Raw genomic sequence first — 18839 nt, 5'->3', positions numbered from 1 at the left:
TTCAAATAAGTACTGAAGTATATCAGCCTGATGCATTTTTTTTTCTTTATTTAACCATCTTGCTTCTCAGGAAAATAAGTTAAGTTATTCTTCTGATGTAGATCATTTAAGCAACTGTGTATTTGTTAAACAGCAGGTTTGGTTAACTCCCACTAAGCAAAAGCAGTTTGTTCTAATTCCAGCTTTCATTCATGGAAACACAAATTCATTTGTTTTTATCTAATAATCAAGAGAGTGACCTTTGAAATGAGTTTGATTTTCTAATAGGATAGATAAGGCATGAATAGAAGAACTAATTCCTTAAGAGCCATGTTTCCATTGAATGGGTATTTATGATCAGTTGGACTAAAAGAGGGGAAGAGAATGGCAGAGAGAACTCTTGTGGGGTTCAGGTCCCATCCAGCTTCCCCTGCCTGCTGAGTAGCAATGGTACTGATTGTATTCCTTCTCTAATAGGCACTACTATCAGGTCATAAAAAAATAGATAAAGGGCCCTGCTGTGTCTGGGTCTCCATGAGACAGTTTTGATCATGAATTGTCTCAATACTTACCTTATAACTTCAATCCCGTCATTTTCTCTCTGGTATATTCTTTGTCAAGTCTCATTGCCTGCGAGCTCTAGAAGGATACCACTCTAACATATGCCACCTTGTGTTGTTGAATCCTATACAGGCCTGGAAAATGAGCATATTCTCAGATGCACTGAACGATTCTGCTTTGTGTGAACTGGAAATGCCGAAGGCTAGACAAGGGTGACAGAGTTTGGTAACTCCATGCCCTGACTGGTTGTCATTGAAGCCACTGTTGCTAGAGAAACCATGAGATGCTTCAATCCCAAGTCTCATTTGCAAATCCCAAGGGCTTCTCCTTCACTGCTTGGAATTAATTATCCCAGTAGCTCAGAGACATAATCTTATAGAACCTTGAAGCCATAGACAGTCAAACTCCTTGCAAAGTCAAATCTTTGTGGATCATTCAAGTTAATTAATATTGAGTGGTAAATGCTGTTAAAAATTCAAGGCCTCATGTATGGCAAGATTTAATTTACCATTACTCTGGGGTTAGGTTGGTAGATTAGCATGCACTGGGACATGTTATTCACAATGATGAAGTGAATGAAATTAGCTGGAAGATAGGAATTATTACCATAGAATGTTTTTTTAGCATGCCAATAAACATAGTTGGTCCCAGCTTCACTGAGATTTTTGCTCTTGGTGTGTATAGAAAAAGTATCTGCTATGGAGCCAGCCCTATTCTTTGGCTTTGGGTACCATCATTCATGGAAAAGGGCACTGTACTAGGCCCACAGTCACATACACAGACCATGGTGTGATGGTTAAGAGATCAGATGCCACAGAAGACTGACCTGAGTTCTAACCTGGTTCCCCATTTAAACTAGCTATGTGACCTTGGACAAGTGCCTTAAACTTTTTAAACTTCTGTAAAGTAAGGAGAATAATAGTATTTACCTCATAGGATTAAATGAGATAATGCATTTTCCATTCTGGACATAGTACCTGGAAATCAGGAAGTTTCAATAAATATTGGCTGTTATATTATTGTTATTGTTATGGGAATAGAGTTTGAAAGGGGAATGAGGCTAAAGAAAAGTGGAAGATGGGCAGAATTTGTGGAGAGACATTTGACAAACTTACTAAGATTTATTCATTCTTTAATATTTATTGAGCAATTACTTTGTGCAATGCACTGTTCTCTGCGTTTGAGATATACAAATAGACAAAGCAAGTATTTCTGTCCTTGTAGAGCTTACAGTCTGTTGGAGGAAGATAGTAAGCAATAGACACAATAACTAAATAAATTATATAGTACATTAGAGGCAGTGAAGAAAAGAAAAAAAGTGAAGTCCATAAGAGGAACCAAGAGCATTGAGGGATGTGGAGTGAGGCTAAGTTAAATCTAAGACCCCGCTTGTAACCAAAGTGGGTTAACCCTCCTGTTCAGTCCATGAGGCCTTAAAATGACTGGGTTTGCTTCTACCAAGAGCACCAAACAGAAAGCAAATATTGACTGAAAATTTATTCCATGCCTGGTGCTGTTCTAAACCATCACATATAATACTCTTAAAAAAATCCTTACAATAGGGAGATGTTATTACTTTATCTGTTTTATAGAAGAGGGATCTGAGGAACAGAGAAGTTAAGTAAATTGCCAAAAATGACACAGTCGATCAGTATCAGACCTATGATTCTTGCACCAGTATTCTTCACTGCTAAGCTGTGCTATCCCCACAAAGCAGAGTTGAACTCAAAATGTAAAGATCCTGACATCATTTCAGGCCACTGGCACAACTTGGCCTTTCAAAATATTTGCCTCAAATGCAAATATATCCAGATCCCTATACTTTAGTCTAAATACTTTAAAGATAAAATAAATATATTATCATATAATAATTGCCTTATTGAGTCATTCCTTAATAGAGAAAACGCAAACTGGTTAAAATGGATTAAGTAACTATGAATTCAGTAGATCTTTCAAATTCATTATTATTATTCCTCTCAACAGTCTCTACTTAGGTTTTTTTTTTTTTTTTTATTCAAGGGATAAATATGTACTGTTTGGTATGCATACAGATTACGGGAACACTTTGCAGTAAATCAAGTCCCCCCAGAGATTTATGACCCATAGGTAAGTCCTTTAAAATAAAATTTTAGTTGGATTTTTGTGATTATCTTTCAAATGGTGATGGATGACATAGTCCAATAGGAGGGGAAAGGCAGACTTTGTTTTCGTTTATATCCATTTTCTTAAATGGAATCTTGTGAGTTTCTCTTAACAGATCCTAATTGAGAATTCTCTGATTTGTAGCTGTCAGGCTAGCAGCCTTCCTACAAGCAAACTTATAAGAAATATATAACATATGGAGTTAAGGACTAAGACTCCTAAGCAAGACTGGTCTTTGATGGTATCCTAGCCACTTAAGACAACATAGGCTCTGAGATGAACCTGAGGTTCTTTCTCTAATGAAGGGGAATTACCATCACCAACACCATCACCATCACCAACACTACCATCATCATCATCATCTCTTGGGATTATGGTGAGAAGTCAATAAGATACTACAAGTAAAATACTCATCACAATACCTGGTGTACGTACAACATTCGATGAGTATTATCGATCATTATTAAACAAAGCAGTCATCAATGTTTTTAGTAGTTGTTTGAGATAGACTTGCAGAATAAGGAGAAATGATAGCTGGCTTTGATTACGACTTTTTGCATTAGACAGCAAAACCTTGGGCAACTAGTGATCAGAGCTGTTTTCACTCTCAAGCATTCTGAATAGAAAGAAATTGAATACTTTGTGGTAGGGGGAAAAAAGCAATTCCAAACAACTGGCACAGAAATTGTGCAGAAGAACCAAAGGCCAATGTGCTATGATTGGTCAGTTTTCTGACTAGAAGGAAAAGAACATAAAGGGTATGCTGAGTAATTATGTCTGTCTGCAGAGAAGTCAAGGAAAACAAGAATCAGATGCAATAAAAAGGAAGGAAGGAAGGAAGGAAGGAAGGAAGGAAGGAGGGAAGGAAAAGAAATAGTAGTAGTGGTCATGATAGTGGGGCAGAGGCAGCTGGGTGACAGGTGGGAGGCATCTGGCAGGCTGGTGAATAGGGGGAGAATGGAGCCAGCAAAGAAGACAGAGATGGCTAAAGAGTGCTTCTGTTTGGCTGCTGTTTCATCAGTCCTTAGAAGAATAGGCAATGGTGTTTTCTCCTCCCGAGGCTGAATAGTATCTGAAGATGATGGTGTAGAACACAACTCTGTACTTAAAATGTGATTTTCTATTCAGTATTTATCATGTGCCAGCTGTGCTGCTTGTATCACATAAAATAGATTATCCCTATTTTATAGATGTAAAAACTGAAGCTTAAAGAGGTTAAGTCCACTTAATAAATTAGGAGAAAAGACTCTGGAATCTTTGAGATCTTTTATTTTAAGGATTTTATTTATTTATTCATTTGGAGAGAGAGAGAGAGAGAGAGAGAGAGAACAAGCAGGTTAAGAGGGAGAAGCAGACTCTCCCTAAGCAGGGAGCCTGATGTGGAGCTTGATCCTGGGGCTCCTGTGGGGCTCAGTCTAGGACTCCAGGATCATGACCTGAGCTGAAGCCAGCCAAATGAGCACCCAGGCACCCCATCTCTTACATATTTTCTCATTCCTTCAAAGTTCTTGAAGCTTCAACTGGCCAACTCCTTGGCATCAGGAGTTATTAACTGGAACAACTCTTGTCATTATGTCATGTACCTGAGGTTCATTATAAATTTTTAAAATAGATGTTATCTTTTATTGTTCTGTTTGCCAGATGAACAACCAACTTTTTTTTAGAAAAGCAAAGAAGATGGGTATCAAATGCTACAAATCTGGCATTTGATAGTTTTCAGTTAATTATGGATGGCATTTGTTTAACATTTAGACAATTTGGAAAGGAATTATTGGGTATTAGCTGCGTTAGCAACAAAGGTTTTTCTAAGTCCTTGGAACCATGAGTCAAGGTAAATAAAGGTCCCTTGATTAGAAAAGGGCACCAAAAAAGCCTTTGAAAAGTAGTTCAACTTGACTTTGACATTATATTCTTGGGAACTTGCCCAGTTTCAAGGTGAGGCTATTGAGACAGGAAGTACAAATGATAATACAAATTATGGGGTTCCAGTTAAATCCTCAAGTAGAAGCTGAAACTCTAAGGGAAGTTAACTATGAACTCAAAGATAAATTAAGCAAAAGTTAGAATTTACTTGTGGCTTAAAAGTCTTTCCTATTATTCCTGTACAGAAAGTAAATGCCACAGGTAATAAACGTATTTGCTTTGATCATTACCCAGCAAGTTGTCTTGTATACACTTTTAAAAACTCTGAGACACTAAAAAAAAAAAAAAAAAAAAAAAAAAAAAAACTCTGAGACACTGATGACATATTAATTCTGGCCCAAATCCATTGATGTTAAAAATGAAACCAATTGCATATTACCTGGCTAATTTATGACATTTGTCTACCTAAACAATATTTTGAGGAGCTGCTTTGTTGTCACAGAATACAAAGAACCATGGCACAAAAGGGAAAACATGCTGTATAGGCGGAAGAACAAAGAGACAAATTCTGAGATCCAATTTTTATCTCTCCTTTGTTTTCAGTTTTATTTTTCAAGTACTAATCTTAGCATTGGCTTCTGTTTTTGTTGACCAGACAAGCAACACTGGGGAGCTTGGTGGAAAATCAGAGTGGAGAAAGGAGAGCATTTGGAAAAAGGTAGGAGATGCTTATCTCCAGTCAGTCCAACTCCATGTTACCTAAAGAGCAGAGCATATTGCAGCCTATCCTTCCTCATTTCAAAGTGGCTTTCAGAACAATTAGTTTTGCAGAGAAGACATTTCTTATACCCCAGTGGAATAACGCTGTGTCTGAGATACCAGGAGTGGATTCTTTTTCTCCCTCCACGTGGCTAGAGAGAGCAAGACTTTTCTGTAAGCAGATAATTCAGCTCTAGTAGTCAGTTTGATTCAATTTGTGTTGGTGCTAACTTCAATTTCCACATTCCAGGAGGAGGGGTTGCCCTTTTCACACTGAGGCAACAGACCATGATCCTGACTAGTTTCATCATTTCTATGTAATTAAAGTGAGGGCGCAGACAATGCTCCTTGAGTAATGCCTGCATACACAAATAAATTTATCCAACTGACCTCTATTCCAGCAGGGAGCATCTGAGCCAGGAAATATTTAGCAGGTATAGATGTCCCAAGCAAACCAGTAGAAAAGTAGGGTGTGTTTCATTAATAAGTAGGTAACAAATTAATTGCACTCGATGCCTTATGTCTACAGACACATTCCCATCCACTTTGGGATATTTCAAGGTAAGCCTAGATGAAACTATGGGCAGATTGAAGATTTGTGGTTCCTTTTTTCCTTTGTTTACACCTAGCTCATTTTTGTGAATCTGTATGGAACGATGACTCCTTCCAGCATTAATAGATATTGTTTGGTTAGCAAGTCAAGGTAAGAGAAGACAGCCAGAGCATTAAATACACACATGCCACAGCGGCAGGCAGGCCAGACACAGAGATTTAGGCTGTACAGTTCCCACCAGCATTTGGAATGTTGACCTAGACAACCAGGACCCCTGGAGGAAGTACAGATCAACTTTTGGCTGTCCATGGGCATGTGCAAATATATGCATAAAGACGCAAAGCCAGGAAGCAATGGCCATGTACACTAGGCTACAGGACCTAAGGGCCAAAACAACCCTGGTTTCCAGCTCAGGTAACTAATACTTATTTTAGAAAGCAGTTTAAAGATGCTGGCCTCACATGCACTGGGTGTGAAAAAGTACTGAGGCCTCTCCTAGGCCCAGCTGCCAAGAAATCTAACCAGGAGGGCCAATCATCTTTCCAAGACCAGCCCTTTTTTAGGGCAAAAGAATGAGCCAGTATAATCACAGTCACCTGGAACTAACTGCAGACAGAGCTGCTTTTGTTCTCCAGATGAAATCTTCCAAAGGGGATGCATTACTTTCCTAACTCCCCTCCCTAGAAGGAAAACAGTCTTGTATAATATTTGCTGTACTCTTTTGTTGTAATTTTCCGGAAAAATGTCACTTGTGATTTTTATGAACATATAAAAATAAAGCCTAGTACCCCACTGTACCCTGCATTCTCTGACAACACTCCTCTTTTGACTTCCTCTCATTAAATAGTATGAGAGCTGAAGAAGGAACAGATACTTCCAATCTAATGGAGGTTCCACTAGACCTTAAACTTTAGCTCTTTCCCCCTCCTTTTTTTTCTTACAAGTACTTCTCTAAAGTAACTTTTCATTTAAAAAAGTTCCAAATCTTATGAAATTTGGTTGGACTCTTACTATTTTTGAAGCAAAGAGCTGATCGCTTTTAGTGCTGCTGTAAATATTATGGTTCAGTGGCCCAGTTCCCCGGTTGCATGTCTCCAGTGGGATCAAGTTCATTTCCCAGGGAGCTCTGTGCCCAGAGGGTAGTAGGAGGGCAGCACAGAGGAGTATGTCTTCTCCATAAGCTTGGACAATGGTGTTATGCATCTTAGAGCTTTGCATCTGGTAAAAACCACAGGTGAAATGCATGTTGTTTATTTCTCTGCCCAATAGAGAAAGCTCTCCTTTGAGGGTAATACGAAACGAGTGGCTCTGATCCACCAACTCTGGGACACGGGCTTGAATTTTGTTTTTCTGACACTTATAACAATATACTGACTTGAGCTCTTTACCTGGGGCCTACCTGTGACCAACGCTGAGTTTCTGAGTTGACCATGTAGGGTGAACTTTGTGGTTTGAACTCTAAAACAGAGAAAAGTGCGGTAGTCTGAAGTTCTTATCCTGACCTCATTAGCACTATGCCCCTATATTCTGAAACATCATTCTGGGGTGATTTCAACATTAATTTGGTCCTAATTCTGGATGGTTCCAACTCAACTTGTCAAGGCTGTAGAAATACAGAATAATGAATGCTCTGAAATCTGTTCAATTTTTAACATCTCAAGCGCATTTTTGTTGTCATAAAAACTTAGACCCCAAATTCCCTTTTGATTTATTCTTTTTGCTTTACCTTCCATTTTGAAAATACATAGAACTGTCCTGCCACAGAGCAGAAAGAACATGGGACTCTAAAATCAGAAAGATCCAGGATCAAATTTGAGTCTTACCATGTAATTCATGTAATTTTAGGAAAATTTTTCCACTGCTTCAGATCCCCATTTACTCATTTATAAAAATGGAATAAATAATGAGGCATGGAAGAGAGACAATCAGTCTTAGAAACAGAGGAAAGAGGGATCCCTGGGTGGCGCAGCAGTTTGGCGCCTGCCTTTGGCCCAGGGCGTGATCCTGGAGACCTGGGATCGAATCCCACATTGGGCTCCCAGTGCATGGAGCCTGCTTCTGCCTCTGCCTGTGTCTCTGCCTCTCTCTCTCTCTCTCTCTCTCTGTGACTATCATAAATAAATTAAAAAAAAAAAAAAAGAAACAGAGGAAAGAAGTTTAAATCCTAGTTCTTTTAGCCTCTTGGAGCCAGAAAGGTACTAGTATCCACTTCACATGGTTGTAATAAGGATGAAGTGCTATCTCTGCCCGTGAGTTCATAAGGGTTAAGCGGAGTGGGCGTGTGAAAGTCTCCAGCCCTGTGCCTAGTGTACAGCCAGGACGACATGAGCATTAATTTCCTTGTTCATTATTTGGGCAGTTAGTTGTGTAGAGGTCAAAAGCTCCTTTGTTTTTCAGGAGCTAAGGACCTCCGCTTATATTGTCAATAAACGTCTGAATTAGAGGACCAGAACAAGCCAGGACACATTTGTTGCCTTGCTCAACGGGAGTAGATTCTCTAGTGGCTTCATCTGTGTGGGCTACTAGAACAAAATGCCATAGACCGGGTGCCTTATGGACAACAGCAATGTATTTCTCACAGTTCTGACGGCTGGGAAGCCTAATATCAAGGTTCTGGCAGATGAGGGTCTTGTGAGAGCTCACTCCTAGTTTAGAGTTGGCTGGTTTTTTGCTATGTCTTCATGTGGTGGAAAGAACAAAGGACTTCTTTCTTAAGGGCACTAATCTTGGTCAGGAGGGCTCCACTCATAACCTAATCACCCAAAGCCCTCATCTCTCAATACCATTATGCTGGGGATGAGGATTTCAATGTATGGATTTGGAGGACACAAACATTCAGTCTATAAAGTAGAATCTTGGAAACATACGGAAATACACATTGTAAGTAGTCTGTGGATATGACCTTCTAATACATGATAGGTTCACTGTGTGTCATCCCTCGTTCACAATATATGGTTTACTGTGCTGTGCAAAACTGCAAGGAACATGGTGTGTGACACAGCTTTTCTATCAGGCTCTGTACAGGCTCCCAACCCTACCACTCTGGCATAATCACTCTGGATGACTCTCTCCTAATCTATCAGCAATCGGCATTATTTAGTCACCTAAGTATGGCAAACATATACCTAGGTTTCCAGACTATACGGCCACCCTGTCATAGTGTCAGCAGGTATAATAAGACAAAGAGCCTCACAGAGTTCACTCTGCTTTCTATATAGAAGAAACAAGAGTGTGGTAGCAGCCTGTTTTCCTGGAGCTTGGAGGGAACAGAGTCCCCCCCTGACTGGTGCTTCAGATACAGCTACTAAGAGGACCCACCAGTAAGCAATGCTTTCCCCAGTGAACCCAATTTCCATATAATTCATGACTTTCTTTTCTTTAAAGATTTTTTTTAAATTTATTGATTCATGAGAGACACAGAAAGAGAGGCAGAGACATAGGCAGAGGGAGAAGCAGGCTCCCTGCGGGGACCCCAATGCAAGATTTGATCCCAGGACCGGATCATGACCTGAGCTGAAGGCAGATGCTCAACTGCTGAGCCACCCAGGCGTCCTTTTTGTTTTTCATTAAGCTAATGAATTACTGAGGTCCTATACAATAAATAGGGGGAGATATTAGGAATTCACTTCAACATTTAGAGGCTCCATGAAGAAAGATGAGGGATGATAAGAAGGACTAGCAAATAAAGCAAAAGAAGTAAGAGAGCGTGGTGGTCCAGATCTAAGTGAAGAATGAGTTTCAAGAGGGAGGGGATGGTTGACTATGCCAGATACCACTCAGGGGTCAGGTAAGAAGAAGATCGACAACTGAGCATGGATTCCGCAACATGACCATTAGCCTTGATGAGGGCAAGTTGTTGCTGTTGGGGTCAAAGGACGGATAGGAGTGGAATTAAGAGAATGGGAGAAGGGAATTACAGAGGACTCTGAATCCTGCTGTTCCTTTATTTGTGTTGTTGCTCTCAGTAGAAGATACTTCACCAAGATCATTATGTCTGTAGACATTGCATATGTAACATGGAAGCAGCGCGATCTCTTCTATGTTCTTTGCTGCTTTAGAAAGGACTCAGCGCCCAAGCCAACACCCAGAAGCGAAGGGCCTAAACGACTTCCAGGTTCCCTCCCAGCCAAATGCTTATGAAGCCTTGTATTTCCCAGCACTTCCTGCCAGACTGTCCCTAGGACAGCTCTTGGGTCTTGCATGCTTGTGGACATGAGGCGCACAAACTCCTTTAGGTGTATGTTATGAGGATCTAACAGAGGGAAGCCAGGGCCCAGTGACTCAACGTAGTCACAACTTGAAGAGGAGGCTTGTCTCCAGGACAGCTCCCCCAGGTACCACTCCATTCTACCTCACTAACTCCCATCTTATTAGGCCGGTTGGAAGTGGGTACCCTGAGGGCTGTACCTCATAATGGCCTCACTCGCACATGCAAAACATTCTCCAAAGATACCTTTAAAGCGGTGTCTTTATACACCTACCCAGGAGGTGACTCCACTTCTGTGATTTCCCTGCTAAGAAAATTTTTTCTGCAGTTTTGTGAAAACACTCTTGAGCAGGCTGTCATTGGAAGATAATACATTCCCCAGCCATATTGTACCTCCTTATGTATATTTCCCAAATACTTTACTCTTTCTCCCCCCTGTGTTTTTCTTAGGTGAGCTTTTCTACCTGCAATTCATGCCATTCTGTTTTCTGTCTCCATAACCCTGACTGCTATGGAAAAGTGAGTCCTGCAGGGTAGGAAGCCTGATGATAATTGACAGCTAAATCTGTTCTCTGGAAACTGTGCATTCCACAGCAGCCCCAGCATATAAGATTCTTAAATAATCTCTTTGTTTATTCCCCAAACAGAAGGCAGTCAAGTCAACTAGTTCATTCCGCAGCATTGCGGGAGGAGTCCCATGCATTTCCCAACTTTTTTTCTTTTCTTTTTCTTTTCTTTTCTTTTTCTTTTTTTTTTCTTTCTTTTTTTCTTTTTCTTTTTTTTTTTTTGGAGCTGCTGTTGTAAAAGTTTAGTGTGCTTTGGGATGTGTCATCTCTTGTTTCTTAAGGGTCAACTGTGCTAAGAGAGAGAAGGTCAACCTAAATACTTCTCGGATTTCATTTCGGGAAATTCCAGGCCCCAACTCAGCTTGTTCTGTGCGTGTCCACCTCTCTGGGCTGGCCCTCTGTTGTTGCAGCTGTTGCTGAGCACAGAGCCCATTTATTCCCAATCAGCTGGAGCTTCCCGTCACTGCTGCCCAGATGCTTTTTCCTAAGGCGACTCAACCGAAATTTTTTACGTGATTATCAAACAGGGCAAGCTTCACAGGGCTTCGGAGTATATACCTGTAGTGTCTGCTGACTCTTCAGACCTCAGATGCAGCACTAGAGGCGAACTACAAGATGTCAACTGTCTCACTTAGGTCAACCTCCACCATTGTGCAAGTGCGTCCAACCAAAGGAGGAAGTGGACTAAGGAGCCAAAATGGACACATGGAAAGTTTCTTTCATTGTACGCTTACCCCCGCCAAGCCGCAGTAGAGGCCTACTACCTAAAATTCAGGCTCAAGGAGAACTCAAAATTGGAGCTTTGACCTCAATTCTCTGTCCTCAGATAGAAAGAATGTTAGTGACTTGCCCAAGGTCATCTGGCTGACCACACCGTTCTCTTGTAATAACTTGGTATTCAATCTGAGGAAAAAAAAAAATCTCAAGGTGATGAACAAAAAGTTCTTTTTACAGAGGAATTTTTTTCTTCTTATTTACCCTAAAGGTCATTGGACATTGTGTTCGATGGTGATAGTTTTAATATGGTCTGTTCTTTCTGACTTGTTCAAAGTCTGTCTTTTGATAAGATAGAAATATATATTTATCCTCTCTCTATATAAACACACGCATGCATGTGTGTTTTGCCTCTAGTAATAGTTCCTTTGTCTGCAGGGACAGGAGGCAAGTGTGTGTGAGTGTGTGAATTTGAGCAAAATGAAAACATCAAAGTAGTAAAATAGACTGATCCAATATATACGATAAGAGGCATTTAAATTCTGCTAATTCATGTCTGACATAAGCTGCAAGGATATAAAATGGTACACATCACTCTTCTTTCTTCTTGAAACTTAGAGCAAAAATGATAATGTCCTAAAATAAAGGAAAATGTCCTTTAAAAATTTAGGTCTCCTCTCTTACTCTTCCCTTCCCTGTTGCCTGAAAAAAAATGCAGAGCTCTCATTGATCTTGATTATGAACCCTGTGATTTAAAATGGTCTCTGCTAGTTTTTCAGGACACTGATCACATCATTTCTGTTTTCATCATCTTTTAAAGACATTGGCTCTCTGGGCTGATTTAGGCCAAAATTCATCAGCTGCATCTTTTAGTTTGCTGGCTGATACTTAGTATAAGGAAGGAGAGGACTTTGCTGAAGTTTCCCCCAGCTCCCTACAGTGCGTTAGTCACTTCACTTGTCAGTGGTTAATGAGGGGCACTCTGGAGTCAGATTGCATGGCTGGGAATCCAGGCTCTACCTCTTGTTTAACTAGGCAATCTTGGGATAGTTATTCCAGTTTTCTGAGCCCCATCTGTCCATTTTTTAAAATGTGGATAATAATGGCGTCTCCTGTACAGGGTTGCAAAAGTCAGAGGAGAATAGGTATATAAAGTGATTATTCCCTGGTACAAATTAAAAGCTCAATGAAGAGTTGCTATTTTTATTATTACATATGAAATTAAGTATTCTTAACCTGGAGAGAGATGAAGAGGGTCAGATTACCTAGATTTTCCAAAAGGTGCACCTGAATGGAACTGTGGGCCTCGGGAGCCGGCCTGCCCAGGTGTTCAGACCTCATCTACAAAGCTGTCAGCTATAGAGTTATTCTCTCCTGCTCTCTTGACTTTCAAAGGACTAAAGGAAGGCCCATTGTTAGCCACTGAAGGACATTCATTGGCTGGAGTATATCTGACCATAGTCTCTGATGGAACAAAAAAAATAATTCTTTATTCATGTTCTAACTTCCCCTCCAGGAAGTAAAACAATGCAACAGACAACAACCTTTTGTCTCAGGTGAGTTCAGGCTAGATAAACAGATAAATAGAGCTGTGCCCAGTTTTCTTTTCTCTTTTCTACCATTCTTGTAAGTGTAAAATAAGACTGTTGGGTCTGAGGCCCCTGTTCCCAGGATAAATGCCCTTTGTATATATTTAAAATTCATTTTAAGCCTCTTCTCAGTAAATGGCCCACCATCCCCAAAGGTGATGGCTCTTGTGATTTTTTTCATTCTGCATTACCATTCTAGAAGTTTATGTTAATTAAACCGTAAAGTATGTACATTTTTGTGTCTAGCCTTCCTCAACTGTTGGAGGAGTTTGGTAGAGTGACTTACGCAAAGGTACTAAGTTTATAAGTTACTAGCACATCTTTCTTTCCCACTCATCTCAAAAGTCACCGCTAGGTACAACTACTACAATCGGAAGGCTGAAATACATGTAAGTGGGCGCTCAACAAGCATTCTCCAGCAGACAAGATGGTATACCTTTAGTTGGCTATAGTTGAAGTATATCAACAGTATACTAATGAGGTAAATTAGAGGTTAATAGACTTCTAAGAAACAGTCTAGAAATCTAACGACCATGGGCATTGGTCTATGTATTTAACAGAGGGAATGGGAAGTATCAGCCGGCCCAGTAAGCCTGGGATGTGATTGGGAATTTTCCTGGAACCCCTATACATCAGGTGAGTTGTCGCGCTATTTGTTTACCAAGGGTTAGTTCCTGAATTTGACTCTGTTTCCAAACTTGTATGAGCCAGGCATACTATTATTTTAATTGCATACTTTAAAAAATCATACAAATTGATAGAATGAGAATGCAAAAAGAAAGAAGCTTCTTGATCTCATGGCAACTAAATTTAATGTTATGGAAAAGCACAGTAGATTCAGTGGGCTGAAAAAAACCCGTCCAATTAGGTATGAATAAGACAACTGTTAAAGAGGAAAACCGTATAGGAAAAATCCTAACAATCTAGAATTCCACACCATGATGGCTTTACATGTGTCTTTGTCTTCCTACTTTAAAGGCAAAACAACTTGAAATATCTGGAGTGCTTATTGTAACAAACACAGAGCAAAACCGGAGGACTCTTGATTTAAGAAAAAGCCATGGTACTACATCAGAACAATTGGTGGATCTATATTCATCTAGGTATGTGTTATTTTTAAACTTTGTATGCAGGAAAGGTTAAATATATACAAGATAAACAGATGAATATAATGAATCCATACCATCACCCACCTTTAATAATTATCAACTTTCTGCCTTTCCTATACTGTTATTCATGCTCATTCCCCCTAGCTCCATTACTCTCATTAGCTTTCTAGGAGTCCTTTTTGCCTCAGGTAAAATTTATATACTTAGAAATGCACAAATCTTACCTGTATGATTTTGACAAATAGATACACCTGTGTGGTACACAGCCCTATCACAATACAGAGTATTTCTGTCTCCCCAGAAAATCTCCTCATGCTCCATCCTAGGGAATTACACACCCCAACGCCCCAAATGTGACTACTTTTCTGATTTTCTTTTCCATTTTAGACTATTTTTCTAAAACTTCATAGAAATGAAGTCATAGAGTGTGTAATTTCATGTGTGTGGCCTTCTTTCGCTCAGCATAATGTCTATGAGGCTCCTCCAGTGGTGCACTGGCGCCAGCTCAGACCGATTATAAGAGTCAGCTGTGTGCGTCTCTTCCCAACTCCACATTCAGTGACTTCAAGCTGAAATAAGAGTATTGAGGTGGGAACATTTAACATCATGGAAATTGGCAAACCCTACAAATCAGGGTTTTTCCTACCCGGAAGAGCCAATTACAAGCACCTCACTGGACTCATGCATATGGTTGGGTAAATCAGCTGCTAAAGAGTATTTTTTGGTATAGATATACCACAAATTGTGTATCAGTGTACTGTGTATGTGTATGTTGAAAATTGCAGTGATATACATTTGTGTTATTTCCAGTCTGGAGCTATTAGAAATAAAGGGGCTGTGAATGTTCTTCTACAAATGTTTCTGTGGACATATGTTTTCACTTATCTTGGATAAATATCTAGGAGTAGAATTATAGACATTTTAACTAAAAATTAAATGTTCTAGGTATGGAGGCATCTTTATTTAAATAATTCTTAGATTAATGAGCCAAATTAATTGACCAATCCACTACACAGTCCAGATCACATCAGGTAAAGTACAAATCTCACAAAGGGTCTTTATTTATATGTTTATTTTAAATATTTTAAACCTTTATTTATTTATTTTAGAGAGCAGGGGGAGGGCCAGGGGAGAGGGAAGAGTCTTACGTGGACTTCACACGGCATGGAGCCCAACACCAGGCTCAGTCTCACAACTCTGAGATCATGACCTAAGCTGAAACCAAGAGTCAGTGGCTTTAACTGACTATGCCACCCAGGCGCCCATCACACATTTTGAAAAATAACAAAACACACATACAGAAACGGAATAAATGCAAAACAGACAAAAATGTATAGCTCGATGAATTACTACAAAGTCATTGTCTATAAAACTACCATCCTGGTCAAGAAATAGAACATTGCCAACATCTTAAAAGTCCTTTCTAGTTAATACTTCCTATATTTTTCTTCACAAAGATTATTACTATCTGAAGTTTATAGTGTCACTTCTCTGCTTTTCTTTAGAGTTTTATCACCCACATATGTATTTCTAAATGCTATAATTTAGTAATGATTACTTTTCGAAGGGAAACATGCATTCTTATGTATCTGGCATCTTTTGCTAAAAGTATTTAAAAGATATTTGTGAAATATTTTGTTATGTTTGTTTTTTTGCTATGTTTGTAAGAATAATTATTTTTTATTTTTTTCGTAAGAATAATTTATTCATTTTAAATGCTTTATACTTGCTCCATTGTCTTAAGTATTTTCGATTTATTTATTTGTTCTAATGTTCAGAAAAATTTGGGACCTCCCAATTTGGGGAAACTATGAGTAGTGCTACTATGAACATTCTTGTATATGAATCCTGATGCACACATATATATTTTTCTATGTCATTGAATATGGATTTTGTTGGTCATAGCGTATTGTCTTAGTCAGTTTGAGCCACTATACCAAAGTACCAGACACTGAATAGCTTAAATGACAAATATTTATTTCTCCTAGTTCTGGAGGCTGGGAAATCCCAGATGCAGGTGTGGGCAGATCCATTGTCTAGTGAGGGCCCTTTTCATGTTTTGCAGATGACCATCTCTTTGCTGTGTCTTCACGTAGTAAAGAGCAGGGAGAAAAGAAGCAAGCTGTCTTGTGTCTCTTTTTATAAGGGGCATTAATCTCATCAGGAAGCCTCCACCCTCATGACTTTCTTATTTTCCAAAGGCCCCACCTCCTAATACCATCCCACCAGGGTAAGGATTTCAACAAGTGAATGTGAAGTCCGTAACAGATACTTACATCTTCATCTTAATACAAAATACTAGAATGTCTTCCAAATGTGCTTGTTCATACGCCTACTTGGAATGCATGAGAATTGTTCTGCCATATTCTCCTTTGCTTCCCTCCATAATTTTAGCTAGCTCACAGGTATAGACTTGTTGATCAACAAAAATGTCCCTCTTTATCTTTGTAATATTTTTGCCTTGAAATCTACTTAACTATGGGCACTATAGGCACTACCGTAGCTGAATATTTTTTGTTATTGCCTGCAAAATATTTTTCATCCTTTTTTAAAAAAATTTTTCTGTATCCTTCTGTTGAGACATGTCTCTTGTATATAGTAAGTAGCGTTTTTTAAACAACTCCAATAATCTGCATTTTAATTGGAGCATTTAACATTTATATTAGTATAATTTGTGACCTACTTGGATTTAAATTTCCCATCTCATTATCTACTTCCTATTTGTCCTAATTGTCCTATATTTCTTTTCTCCTTCTTTTGGATTGATATTTTAAATATTTTCCATTTCCCTCATCCATTATCTTAGAATGTATGTACTCCTCCCTAGCATCGCAACATGTATCCTTGACCTATCAAGGTCTGATATTAATTGTTACTTTTAACCTATTTCCAAAAAATATAATATCTTAGAGCATTTTAATGCCATTTCCTGTCCCCAACTTAAATGCTACTTTTGTTGTTAATTTTAATTATTATTTTACATAAACAATATTCAAATAATGTACTCATAAAGTTACCATGTTATTTGCTATTTCTTTTTTTTTTTTTTTTCATCTTTTACTTTTCATTTGGTTTCATTTTCTCCCACTTAAAGAATGCCCTTATTTTTTTTTTTTAATATTAGTCTGCTGGTAATGAATTTTCTTAGTTCTTATTTACCCAAAAATGTTTCTATTTCACTTTCATTAGAAATATAAATTAGCACTTATTTTCTTTCAGCACTTTGCAAATATCATTATCTCTGGCTTTCATTGATTTTTTTTTTTTTTTGAGAAGTCAATTCTTAGTGTAATTATTGCTTCTTTTGAAGTAATCTTTTCTCCTCTGCTGTTTTGCAATCTGCTCTTGATTATAATTGGTTTTACTAAAATGTGTCTACTTATGTATCTCTTTTTATTTCACCCCTTGGTTTTGTAGGGTTTCTTGAACTGTGTCTTAGAATGTTCAGTTTTGGAATATTCTCGGCGGTTGGTCAAATATTACTTCTGCCCTATGTTCTTGCCCTTCTTTTTCTGGGGCTGAGCTTTACACCTGGCTTAGAACTTCTTATTCTATTCTCTATGCCTCTTATCCTTGCATCTGTATTGATCTTTTTTTGTTTCTTTGTGTTTCTTTCTAAATTGTTTCTTCTGATTTGTATATAGTTTCACTAATTATCTCTTCATTGTATCTGGTTAGTGTTGTTCGATCAATCATTGAATTCTTCATTTTGGTTTGTTTTTTGTTAAAGATTTTATTTATTTTGGGGGAGAGAGGGAGGGAGAGCCCACAAACATGAGGGGAAGGGCAGACAGAGAGGGAAAAGCGACTCCCCACTGAGCATGGATCTAAATGTGGGGCTCAATCCCAGGACCTGGAGATCATGACCTGAGCCTAAGGCAGACACTTAAGCAACTGAGCCACCCTGGTGCCCTGAATTCTTCATTTTGTTAATTATGCTTCTAATTTCTATGTGTTTTTAAAAATGTTGTCTTTTCTCATACTTTCCAACTCTGGAAATTCTCAATTGTATCTTTACAGTCTTAATCATAGTAAGTGTGCTTATTTTAAAGTCTGTTTGATCACACCAACATCTGCAGCCCCAGTAAGCCTTTTATTTTATTTATTTTATTATTATTTTTTAATTTTATTTTTTAATTTATTCACGAGAGACACAGAGAGAGGCAGAGACACAGCAGAGGGAGAAGCAGGATCCCTGCGGGGAGCCCGATGTGGGACTCGATCCCAGGACCCCGGGGTCACGCCCTGAGCCAAAGGCAAATGCTCAACCACTGAGCTACCCAGGTGCCCCTTGCCTTTAAATTGCCTGTTGTTTCTGGTTTCCCATGTATTTCTCATGTATTTTGTGTTATCTTTTCACATGTATGGATGATTTTGATCATGAGCCAGACATTGTACTTAAAAGTTGTTGGTAGGGGGCATGTCGGTGACTCAGTCTGTTAAGCATTTGGCTCTTGATTTTGGCTCAGGTCATGATCTCAGCTTAGGGCTGTGGGGTCGGGCTCCACATTCAGCAGAGAGTCTGCTTCTCTCCCTCTTCCTCTGCCCCTCCCCCTGCTCTCACTCTCTCTAAAATAAATAAATCTTTTTTTTTTTTTTAAGTTATTTGTAGGAATCAAGGCTTGTATAATATCTTTCTCTGGAGATGATTTATTTTGTTTCCGTAGTTCCCTTTGGGCACTAGCTATCTGGGATCCTCAATTTAATGTCTGGGATTGAAAGGATTGAAAGTTTGCTATAAATGGAGGACCACGTCTAGTTCACTGTACTCCCAGTATACAAGTCTTCAGAGTCTTT

At 38.9% G+C, this 18839-nt stretch overlaps 1 long non-coding RNA gene across 7 annotated transcripts in view; it reads left to right on the top strand.

Annotated features, from left to right (window-relative positions):
* Positions 1–18839, top strand: part of LOC140602765 (uncharacterized) — a 258405-nt gene that overhangs the window by 201589 nt on the left and 37977 nt on the right. For 2 of the 7 annotated variants that reach the window (XR_012005660.1, XR_012005655.1), the window contains exons 3-4: positions 5201–5263; positions 13912–14036. This is a non-coding gene — a long non-coding RNA (uncharacterized lncRNA). Of the gene's footprint in view, positions 1–2559; positions 2647–5200; positions 5264–13493; positions 13570–13911; positions 14037–14429; positions 15086–18839 lie in introns of those variants that run through there. The other 5 variants (XR_012005658.1, XR_012005661.1, XR_012005657.1 and 2 more) reach the window with 5 other exon arrangements.

Source organism: Canis lupus, chromosome 13 (assembly GCF_048164855.1).
Source record: "Canis lupus baileyi chromosome 13, mCanLup2.hap1, whole genome shotgun sequence".
In the NCBI taxonomy this organism is placed as follows: domain Eukaryota; kingdom Metazoa; phylum Chordata; class Mammalia; order Carnivora; family Canidae; genus Canis; species Canis lupus.
The sequence above is the reverse complement of the archived record's forward strand: the minus strand, read 5'-3'. Positions and strand labels throughout refer to the sequence as shown.